Here is a 12015-nt window from a genome sequence, read left to right as displayed (position 1 = left end):
CAGTAAGGCAGCAGAGGAAAGGGTCTCTGCCTGCAGGCAGCCTGGCCTAGAATGAAGCAACGCTTACTCTTATAAGGAAAAGCAAAGGACTGTCCACAGGTGCCGAAGTGACACAAAAGACACTAGTGCCAGTGGTGGGCACCTTCCAGTGTTCTGAAAAATCACTGATTTCTGCCAAACACTGTGGCCTGAGACCAAGTATGTAAGCATGGGAGACCAACATCCACAATCCCACAATGACAGAGAGAGGAGAGAGAGAGAGAGAGAGAGAGACAGAGAGAGAGAAAGAGAGAGAGAGAGAGAACCATTGGCTCAATGGTGGTCACGTAACACTCAGCATCATGTACTTTTAATATTGCAAGACATCGATCATTTATCAAGTTAAAATTTATTAGAAATGTTTGCTTGTCTTGTGAAACACTTGCAGAAAATGTTACTTGGAATCCAAGGTTTTACTGTGTTTTGGCCCTTAATTCTCTATGTTTGTTTAGCTCTGGAATCTCATTTTGCATCAGTGTGCTATTTTATCATCTCATATGTTTGATTTATTCCTTCATAGAATTAATGTTCTGTTTAGGAGCATTCTATTAATTCTATTGTTCTGTTTAGGAGCAATTCTATTAATTGTAGGAATTTTCCTCTGTTTTCTGAATGTATCTATTATTTCTGGATAAATAATATATAACTTTTGCAGATTTTTTCTCTATTTACTGTTTTTGTTGTAGGAATTTTACTTATTACCATGCTGTTTTTTAATCACATGAACAATTCACTATCTTTTTCCAAGATTTAATTGATTAAATAAGTAAATACAAGTTTTTAACCTATGACTTATAAAAAGTTTTAAACATTTTTATCTTAACATGTTCATGTTTTATAAAATAAAACAGATATCTCAAATATTAAATAATAGATTTGAAGTAGGTGGAGTGTATATTTTTAGTAATTTAAGCATTCATTTTTCTCCTTCTCATCTTCATTTATCTTCCTGAGTCTTTTGCACAAAATCCCTTACCAGTATAGTACCTAATGGCCCTGAGCAGTAATGACTCTAGAATCCTATCACGTCAACTATGAAATTTGGCAACCACTGTGGCAGCTAAAAGGCTTGCCATGCTAATGCTCTTTGTGATGACTTTTTAGTCTCCTTAGAAAGACAGTCTTACTTTTTTATGTATTTTCAAGGTCACTGACTTTGCCTTTAGCTTTTAAAACATCAACTCAAATATATTGCTGAAAAATGTAAAAAGCTCCAACGTAATTACATGAGTAAATTAATAACACTAGCATATTTGGGGGAGATTATTCTGAAAACAATTATATATGCATTTTAAATGAACATATATATAAAGTGAAATATTTGTTTCTATTTGTGACTGTGTAGCTGTATACTTATGTAAAAGGAGGAATTATGATTTTGCTTAAGACAATAATTGACACATAGTTGGTATAAAATCTCTTTCATTCATTCATTATGGGCAGCAGTGGAAATAAACAGAAACTATTTTGAGGCTCTGAAATACTTGAGTCAAATAGGCCTAAAACAACTAAATAAATTCAAAGATTTTCAAAAGTTAACCTTTTTATTTTGTGATCATTATCATTGCACACGGAGTTATAAAAAATAGTGTAAAGAGATTCTTTGTATCCTTTACCCAGTTTCTCTCAATGGTAACATATTGCATACTATAGTACAGTATTACATCCAAGACATTGGGATTGATATAGTCAAGATACAGAATAATTACATTGACCAAAGGAACTGTTACCCTTTTATAGCCTCACCCACTTCCCTCCCACCCCCAACCCTTCCTAATTCTGAACAACCATTAATCTGAAAGCAGAGAAAATCTAGCTTTCTCATGACCTTTTTAAGGGCACGAATCCCATTCATGGAGGCTCCACCTTCCTAATTTCATCTAATTCTACTTACTTCCTAAAGGCTCTACCTCCTAATACCATCACATTGGGAAGGTAGGTAGGGTTTCAGTGCATGAATTTGGGGGAGGGCACAAACATTCAGTCCATAATAAGACATTAAGAGACATTTCACCAAAATAGACATGCAGAAAACAAATACGCACATGAAAAGATGTTAAACTTCATTAGCTGTCAGGGAAACACACATTAAAACCACAATAAGATATCATTGCCCACTTATCAGAATGAATAAAATAAAAAAAATAGGGACAAAGCCAAGTGCTAACAAAGATATGGAGTAAATGGAACACTCACTCGTATATTTCTTGTGGGAATGTAAAATGGTACAGCCAACCTGGAAGACAGTTTGGTACTTAAAACAAAATCCCTAAAAGTATAACTTATGACTCAGCAATTGTGCTCCTGAACAATTTCCATAGAAAAATTAAAACTTAAGTTCACACAAAAGCTTGTATAGACCCCTAAATTGGAAACAATGCAGATGCCTTTTGATGGCTGAACAGATAAGCAAACTGGTGCATCCATACCATGAAAAACTCTTCAGCAATTAAAATGAATGAACTCTTGATATACACAATCTGAATGAACCTCTGGAGAATTAGGCTGAGCATAAAAAGCCAATTCGAAAAGTTTACATACCATGTGATTCCATTTAACCTTCTTAAGCTTTTTCTAAGGGAGTGGCTACTACATACTTCCTGTTCTGCCTTGGGAGGGAGTTCTTGAGATGCTGTGGCTTCTCCTGATACTGCAAAGCCAGGACAGGTGCTGACCACCTCCCACTTGCTTTCTGGAGGAAAATGCTGAATGCTCAAGTCTGTGTGCCCCTTCCCAATCCCTCATCAGCAGGCCAGGTTTCTGCATGAGCTTCCTAATCATCTGCAGATGCTCATTCGTACTGACCGCCCTCAAGGGCATAAACAAGGAGCTAGCTATAGGGGGTGTGTGTGTGTGTGTGCGCGCGCGCGTGTGGGTGGTGGGGGTGCTGAGTGGCTGAGACATATGGATTATTAGGGGGTACCTATGGGCCAGTTTGGGGGACCTGGAAGCAAGGACCACTGGCTTGTGGCTGGGCTTCCTGATGAAGTCTGTGAAATCATGAGAATCCGCACACATCTGATCATCCAAGAGCCCTGGTGGTGTTTTCCCAGCTCCTTGCTACCCCGCAGTCGTGCAGCACACCTCAGTATTCTGAGCGGGGTGAGAAAGAAGTGGGCCTCTGTGGCGTATCCTGCACAGCTGGGGCCGCTGGGCACTCACCCACACACTCTCCTCCATGCAAGAAAATCAGGGGCTAGGAACGTCTTTCTTGACACTGAACTGTGCTGCCTTGAAGGGGGAGTAATGCAGGTAAATGGAAGTCTTCCTTCGACCCTCTGCAGTGCATCTGCTCTCAGACTTTGCTCCGATCGTGTGCTGGCGCTTCTCTGCTGGACTCCTAGACGTCTGCAAAGTCATTCTTGTCTGTGGATGATTGCGAATATCAGTGTTCTTTGGTAAAAGATAGCAGAAAACTCTTGCTATCACGCTAGCTCTCAAAGTTCTTTCGGTATTTGAAAAATGTTTGCCACTTCCTTTTGGTCTCCATATTTTCTAATGAGAAATCTGCCATCATTCAAATTGCTTTGCCATATAAGTGTCATTTCTCTCCTGACACATTTAAGATGTTTTCTTTATTTTTTAGTTTTTCAGATGTATCACTTTCATGTGATATTTGCGTCGTGTGAATTTCCTCAGGTTCACTCTGTGAGTGTCATTCACCTTCTTGAATCTATAGGTTTATGTCTCTTGCCAAACTTAGAAAGTTTTCAGGCATTATTTCCTCAAGTACTTTTTCAGTTCCACACTCTTTCTTCTCCCTTCTGGGGATTTGGTGACATGAATGTTAGATCTTCTGTTGTAGGCTCACAGGTCTAGTAAGCTATGTTTATTCTTTCTGACTTCCTCCTCCCCTGTTGTTCAAATTGGACAATTTCTATTGTTTTAGCTTCCAGTTCTCCAAATTTCTCTTTTTCCTCTAATTTGCTGTTAAGCCCATCCACTGAGGTTTTTTTTTTTTTTTTTTTAATTTTGCCATTGTCCTTTTCAATTCTAAAATTTTCATGTGGTTCTCCTTTAAATCTTCCATTTCTTTGCTGAGTTTCTATCTTTTTCATTTATTTCAAGTGTGTTTTTAAGTGATTGATATATTTACACGATGGCTGATAATTCTAACACCTCTGTCCTCTTGATGGTGGCATTTATTGACTATGTTTTTTATTTAGTTTGAGATCATCTTGGATCTTGTTATAACAATTTATTTCCAGTTGAAGTCTGGTCATCTGGGGTATTATGTTATGAGACTGGATTTCATTTAAACTTTCTGTTTTAGCTGGTTTCCTTTCTCACTACTCCCGTGGAGGAAGAAGGAGGTGCTGCTTTATTATTGCCACTTGAGAGCAGAAGTTCAAATTTCCTACCTGGCTTTCACTGACACTTGAGAAGTAATGGTTTCTTATTACTTCCGGTCTGGGGTGGGAGTTCATTCCCTCGTCCTGAAACCTTCCTGGCTAGAAGGGGTAAGAGTGTTTTTGTTACTGCTTCCCCCAGGACCTCTACTAACACCATCTCAATGAGGAAACAGAAATCTAGGATACTCAGTGGTATCTCCTGATTCTCCACTCCTTAATGGAGGGGGGAATTCTGGGCACCTACTCAACTTTTTTTGACACTATCCTGGTGATAACATTGAGGTGCCTCATTGGAGCCTGGAAAGGTTTAAATCCTGGCTTTTAACTCAACCTTTGGTGACATGGATAGAGTAGAGCCATAATTTTTCCTGTGTCATTTGCCTATAATAGAACGGTTATTGTGTTATATTGTTCTGTCTTGCTAGACTGCCTCTTTCCTGGTCCCTTCGCAAGCAAGAACAGATTTATTTTGGTGATTTCTTTTTTTTGGTCTGTGCCTATTGACATTTCCAGGTTGCTGTCAAGAAGAAAACTCGGGAAATTCATCATTATGTTGTTCTTTGAGTGCCTAGCCAGTCTATTTTCTTTTACCCTCCTTATACATAGCAGTAGGAAGAGGGAAAAATATGTCTACCCTATCTTTCTGCAAGTGGAAGTCTTTCAATGTATTGTTTGAGGTATTTTTTGTTGTTTGTATTTTCTGTTTTTTTCTTTTTTAAAACACACTTACTTTTTTCATATTTTTCTTATTAAAGGTAAGTCCTTCAAAACATACCAACTCTATAGACTTCTTAAAAATAGCAATGCATTGGGGTACCTGGGTGGCTCAGTTGGTTGGGTATCAGACTTCAGCTCAGGTCATGATCTCACAGTTGGTGGATTCGAGCCCCGCGTCGGGCCCTGTGCTGACAGCTCGGAGCCTGGAGCCTGCTTCAGATTCTGTGTCTCCCTCTCTCTCTGACAACCCCCCCCCCCCCCCCGCTCATTCTGTCTCTTCTCTCTCTCAAAAATAAACATTTTAAAAAATAGCAATGCATCAAACTTGCTTCAACACATATATAATGATAGATTATTGAACGTGTGCAAGTATTCTTTGATAAAGAGAACACCTATTCAATTCTATCTTAATTTGCTTTGCTACGATAATACTACATAGAAACTCTGCCCCAAAACTCAGTGACTTAACACTTATTCTCATGTTCATAGGGCTTCAGGTTGGCTGCAAGTTAGCTGGGCTGGGCTGGCTCTAAGTTTCGGATCTCAGGCTGCTCTTTGGACTCCTCTCAGAGACGTGTGTCTCTCATCCCCCTTGAACCAGCAGCTCCTAGGGCATGTGAACTGCTCATGTTTCTCATTCTAAAGTTCAGGCTGACACGGCAGGAACTATCTTAGGCACGTTCTTTTTATGGAGGATCATTGGGTCACCAAACCCCATAAGACATTCAAGGCCTCTGCTTGCATCTTGTTTACTAACTTTCCATTTGCCAAGTTCAGTACCACTGAGACAGAGAAGTGTACACCACACACAATGGGAAATGAGAGGAATCACTATTTGCTCAGTGTTTATACAAACTGTCACAATCTCCTTTATTAATCTTGTTCCAATGATGAAGGGGAGGAAAAGCTAACTCATATGCCAACTGTCACTATACAAATATACCAGTCTTTTCCCTTTTTAGCCAGTTATTTAGAATGTTGGAGCCAATGTCCTCATGTTGGCTCCTGAATTAACCACTTACTATCCATTCCCCGACCTTCGGCCCCATGTATGATCTCAAAATGACTTCTCCAAATTTGGCCCTCTCCAGTTTCTATAGTCCTTTCAAAGAAAAAGCTATTTTCCCTACCCTTCTTTGCATCAAAATACAAAAAATAATATCCTTAGAGGGTATAAATGTGTGTGTGTGTGTGTGTGTGTGTGTAGGGGGGGGTGTGTATTTAAGTATTGTCCATTGCAATGCCTTCTCTCCAAACTTTCCCTTTCTGTTTTAACTGCTATGGAAATAGAGTGATTAGGATTTCATAACTGTTCTTTAAAGAACTTTGCCAGTCACATCAAATTAAATATGTATAAATCTGTCTTAATATTCTACGTCACATCACATTCATCTACATATTTGAACTAGAAGGCTTGGAACATGAGGACATATACGTTGTCTTTGGTGCGTGCATGTGTGTGTCTTGTTGGGGTTTTTGATAAGACAACAAAAAGAGTTCCTCTAGACCCACAACCCACAAATTACTTCTTTTTCTTGCCTTGTGTACATTTCCGTACACTTGAATTCTAAATCTCGAAAAGTGTTTCCCGGATTTGAGACGCTATGACAATTTAAAGGATTAACCAATTGTGGGCAAGCAAGAAAAACACTGCTGCTTACTTCCCGTCTGCTATTCCCAGACGTCTCCTCTTGGGCTAGTCAGGAGCCTTGCAGAGGCTGTTTTTCCTCCTGTACAGTGGAACTCATGATGCTCACCATACTGGATTGTTTTGAAGGTTGCTTGAGGTGGTGCATTCTACATTCCTCTGTGAACATCCATTCAGTTATAGATTATTTAAATATATAAATTGAGTTGAAGGGGACCTGTTCATGTATTTTCAGACTACCTTCCAACTCCCTGTATGGGGTAGACCGAAAAATGGCCCAAAGATGTTCATATCTTATTCTCTGTAACCTGTGAATATGTTCCTTACATGGCAAAAGGGACCTTGCGGATGCAATTAAATTAAGAGTCTTGGGAATGGGAGATTTTTCTGGATTATGCAGATAGGCCCAGTGTAACCACAAAGACCCTTATAATGGAAGGAGGGGCTCAGGAGAGTCAGAGAAGAGATGTGACAATGCAAACAGAGGTCAGGGTAATGTCATTACTGGATTTGAAAAGGGAAGAGGGCTGCAAGCCAAGGAATGCAGCAGCCTCTAGAAGCTGGAAAAGACAAAGAATGCAGACTCTTGGAGAGTCTCCAGAAGGAACTCTGTGCTGCTGAGAGCCCGATTTATGTTCAGTGAGATAAGGGTAGGGTAAAACACTTGTATTGTTTTAAGCCAGTGAGTTTGTGTTCCTTTGTTAAAGCAGCGGCAGGAAACCGTTAAAGACTTGTGTCATTCACTCTGTAGCTTTTCTTCTTTTCTCTTGATCACAGATTCTGTTTACCCTAGATTCAAATTCCTTAGACCCAGATTCCCAGGGGAATCCTTCCTGCACCTCCCTACGGATCTTCCATGTTCTAATGCCCAAGTTCCTCTTCTCTTCTCTCTTCTACACATAATCTGTCCTGGTCTTCCCTCTAACATGTGCTTCGTAACCCTTCCTACCAAAGCACCTTTATCTAACACAGAAAAGCAAGTTTACTCTGCTTGTGCTCTGCTGCTGGCCATGAGCCTCCCTGCTGAAACAATGATACAAAATCCAGAAAAAATGTCATACTATGATATGCAAATAAATGTTTAAATATCTTAGCTCATATGATTGTCTGTCCCCATCTGCCCTTAAGAGTAGAACTGGTGCCCCTTGAAGGCGTCTCTTATTCATCTTGGACCTTCCTTTCCTCCTGACGTAACAGCTGAATTTCTTGGGAGGAGACTCATACCTGAAGAGCCAGACCTTAACCGCAGCTGGATCTCCTTTTGGGCGTTTCATTTGTCAATCAAGACAACTGCATTGTAGTCTTCATTGTGTCATTGCCGTCACACGTGGACCTGGGCAGTTACTGAAATGGCCTCCAGGCTCAGGCTGGTCAGAAAGACTTTGGAGCCAGAAGAAGGGATGTTGGGAGATTAGAACCCTTGTGAAGAATAGGTAAAAAAAAAAAAAAAAAAGAGAGTCTGGAAGATGGTGGGCAAAGAAGGAATAAACAGAGAGGATATTTTAAAAATTTGAGTTCTAAAAGGTTAAGCGGCTGGAGTGATGTTCAGGTTACAAGTGTGGCCAATGGGGAGGCAAGTTGTGTGGAAGAGCAAGGAAGGTTACCAGAGTTCTGATGTTTGAAGCTGCTGTGAAGCAGAATCCATGGGTGGTAATCCGTACATTGAAGGACAATTACATTTGATTTTAGACAATTCGTGATGGCGGCTTTCGCACACCTCTTAGTTGCACGAAATCATTTCAATGATTCTAGTGCATATAGTGTATTGTGGTTTTATCCCAAGGTATTTTTTTCTCATTTCTCACCATTGCCTATCTTCATATAATAAGGAGGTTATAAGAATAAGATAGGAAATCCAATCCTTTGAAAGTAGATTGGTATAAAGGAAACTTCTCTCCATCTGGCATGCAAATATCTGAAATAGCCATTTGGAAGCAAATATACCCAGCTTATTGAAGAGTGGTAACTCAATGAGGTGCAAACAGTAAATGGTTTCATTTTTCTCCAATCACTGCCTTCAGCAGTGCTCTTGTGAAACTCTTTCAGGCCTTTTAACGGCATCTGCCACCAATTTTGTAGTTTGTGTGTCAAACTATAAACTTGGTGTGTCACTTTAAGGCATAAAAGTTCTAAACCAATTTAATCCGGTTTGAACCTTTGGTCTCATATTCAGCTTTAAGCTCCCTTCCTCTTCTCTCCCCCAGGGCCAACTACACTTCCGCTGGGAAATCAGCAGGCCAGGGAGGGCCTGGTCCTGAGACACCTCTTCTCTTCTCCCCCCGCCCCCCAGGTTCCTTCTCCCTCATGTTTAAGCAGGAGAAGAGCAGGACTGGCCGAAGGCTCACATGTATCATGAGATTCTGGTATTGTGCTTTTACGCTCAATTAGGCATGGCATATCGTGACATCAGTGCCCTCTGTGTGGGAACGGTGCTGATCTGATCCTTCCGTGGGGCTCCTAGTGTCTCTCTGTAGGGGGCAGGCAGCCAAGGGGTCCCTTCCACCTAGTTCCCGGGCAAGGAAATATCTTCCTAAAAGACCTTTGGCCTCTCTGCCCCCCTTTCCCTTTTCTAGAAGTCTCCCTCACAGATTTTGCTCCTGTAGGTCTTTCTCTGGGTGACTGGCCCTCTTAGATGGAATGGGGGACTCACAAGACGGCCCAAGCATGACCCCTACGTGTCCATTTGACCAACAAGAAACTCATACACCCTTGCCACGCCGAGATCTCAGTTCAGGCTGTTTCAGTTTTTTCAATTTCCAGTTCCCTGTCTCCCCACATCCCTGTCCTCCTGAAAGAGCACAAAGGCAGATCAGTTGGGGAATGAGCTGTGACTTTTTTTGTTGTTGTTGCAGGTATCACATATTGATTGGCTTTCTGGTGCCCCGCTTTAGGGTGGGGGGCACACCTCCCTGCACTCCCCCGCCGTACTGGGGGTGGGGACAGGGCTGTACTCCTGGCAAATGCTTCTTCTCTGTCCTGTCGGCCTCCAGCTTATATAGTTGAGTTGGAGGCGGGCTCCGGCGGGCCCAGGGGTCCCTGAAGGATAGACAGTGTCGGCGAGGGAGGGTGAGAGGCCCTGAGAATCTTTCTGGTCACCAGGCAGGCATCTCTGCTCTGACTGGGGCTCAACTTTATTTTATAATTGTTTGGGGAATGGCACAGAAGTGGCATTTGCCTTAGACAATGATTTCTGGTGACAAATTCCTTTGATATGTAAGAATTTCCCGAACATAGATTTGTAGATGACTCCAGCATAAACTTCGTCACTAGTGATTGAGGTAGGGGATCTAGATGCTTATCCTCTGGGGAAGAAAGGTATCTTTAGCATACAAGACAAAGTTTTTAGCATAAAAAGGGTGAAGTTACTTCTTCTTTGGCAGGGGTCAATAGCTTGTTTGTTTAAAGTGGAAGTATCAAGAAAAACAGGTCTTTCAGGAAACACCTTTGCTCCCACAATCATAAAAGAAGAAGTTCCTCAATAGGTTCCTTCACAGGGAGTAATCAGCATATTCAAGGCCAGAAAATGCTCCAAGCAGAAATAAGCGGGCGGGGGTGGATATCTGTCCTTAACTCTAAATTAGGCTGTTTGTCACAGGGCCAGACTCAATTGTAACTCAGGTTCTTAGCTCCCTTTATTATGTAAAGTCTTGGATCTGCAAGGCCCTGAGGAAGAGCCTTTTGACAATCATCCACAATGTTTTCATCTGACGTCTCTTTGGAAAAGGCAGGGACATGCCTTTCCTTATGGGCAATCTGTATGGGGAATATCGGTCTGATCTGGAATATTGTGAGGCCTGGTCAATACCAGCAGCCTCATTTCCAACATGAGCCAGTAGTAGCAGAAGGAGATCCCAGTTTTCATTTCTCATGGCAGGAGCTGTGCAAACGCTACCATTTCCTCACTGTGACCGTCGCCCAGCGAGGCCAGTGCGGCTCCCAGCGTAGCTGCATGAAGAGTGAGTCCTGGGGTACAGATAACTATAACAAAGCCAGTTTAGTCACTTCAAGCAAGTGTGAAGAGGGCAGCCTAGGCCCCCAATCCTTTGATAACTGGATTGTTGACATCTTTGCCTTCAGCTTTTGTTCCCAATCTCCAATTTCAGGGTCACCGGAAAAGTCCCTTCAATGTCCTGTTACAAAGAGAGACTGAGCTAAAATAATTGTTATAGGTTGAGCTCTCCAGAAGCAGAGAGAGATGCTGGGATACAGTTTGGGATATAAGATATTTATTACAGATCAACTTCCATGAATGAAAGGGAGAGGGAGCAGATTTGGGCAGAAGAAGTCCAACTACAATGTAAGACCAACCGAGCCCTGGTCATCCCACTGGGAACTGTGGTTTCTAGATCACTCATCAGTGTGTCCATTGTTGGCTCACATTATCCAGGCCCTTCTACCCCTGCTTCACATAGTCACGGAGTGTGAACAACTTTGGACATTGCCACAAGTGTGCTCTTTGGTGAGACCCTCTCTGAAGCTGAGACCTTCAGGGAGCCTAGATCTGGGGGCTGTCATTGACCACCTTCCCCACAGCTAGGCACAGATGTTCCTCCCGGTTCTCTGGGTACGACTCGTCTGTATCTGCCACCAAAACCAACTAGAATCTTCCTGCTCTGCCCCCAAATTTTGCTGATATGTATATGAAGGACCAGAATTCAAGAGTACAATTAAGAACAATTATTAGGATAACTCTGATGCCTTCACTTGTTATTTGTGGAAACATAAATTTACAAATTAAACATGGTAAGAAGTTAAGAACAAGGAGCACAGTCAGTGTGACTAGGGAGAAGATTGCCCCCGAACCTAAAATGGTGAAGTAAAATGGCCACAGTAAATTCTTTGGAACATGGGCAGTTACTTGAATTTAAATAAACATCACATAGCACATCGCTTATTAATTCTCAAAACAGTCATTCTTTCAGTCTTCCAGGGCCTGACTAGCAATCATGAAAATGATGAAAGTCATTTCCAAACACATCTTCAGTGGGGGGTCATTGGGGGAATAAAATAAGAATATTTTTTTCAGCTAGGCTGACAGATCTTCATCAATTAGAATGTAGATCCCTGCCAGGTAAGATTGAGGAGAGGAAGATATGAAGAATGTTTGTTTATATCATGCTGTTGATGTTCATTCAAGGATTTCATGTGATGTGTGCAAAGACAATAATTGATTTTTCATGTATTTCTTCCTTGGGTTTTTGTGGATTTCCTCAAAGCACTGGATGATCAGTAGAGGAGGACATTTTTTTTTCTTTCTCA

Source organism: Hyaena hyaena, unplaced genomic scaffold, assembly GCF_003009895.1.
Source record: "Hyaena hyaena isolate Hyena2069 unplaced genomic scaffold, ASM300989v1 scaffold_1542, whole genome shotgun sequence".
Lineage (NCBI taxonomy): Eukaryota > Metazoa > Chordata > Mammalia > Carnivora > Hyaenidae > Hyaena > Hyaena hyaena.
This window is presented reverse-complemented; position numbering follows the sequence as displayed.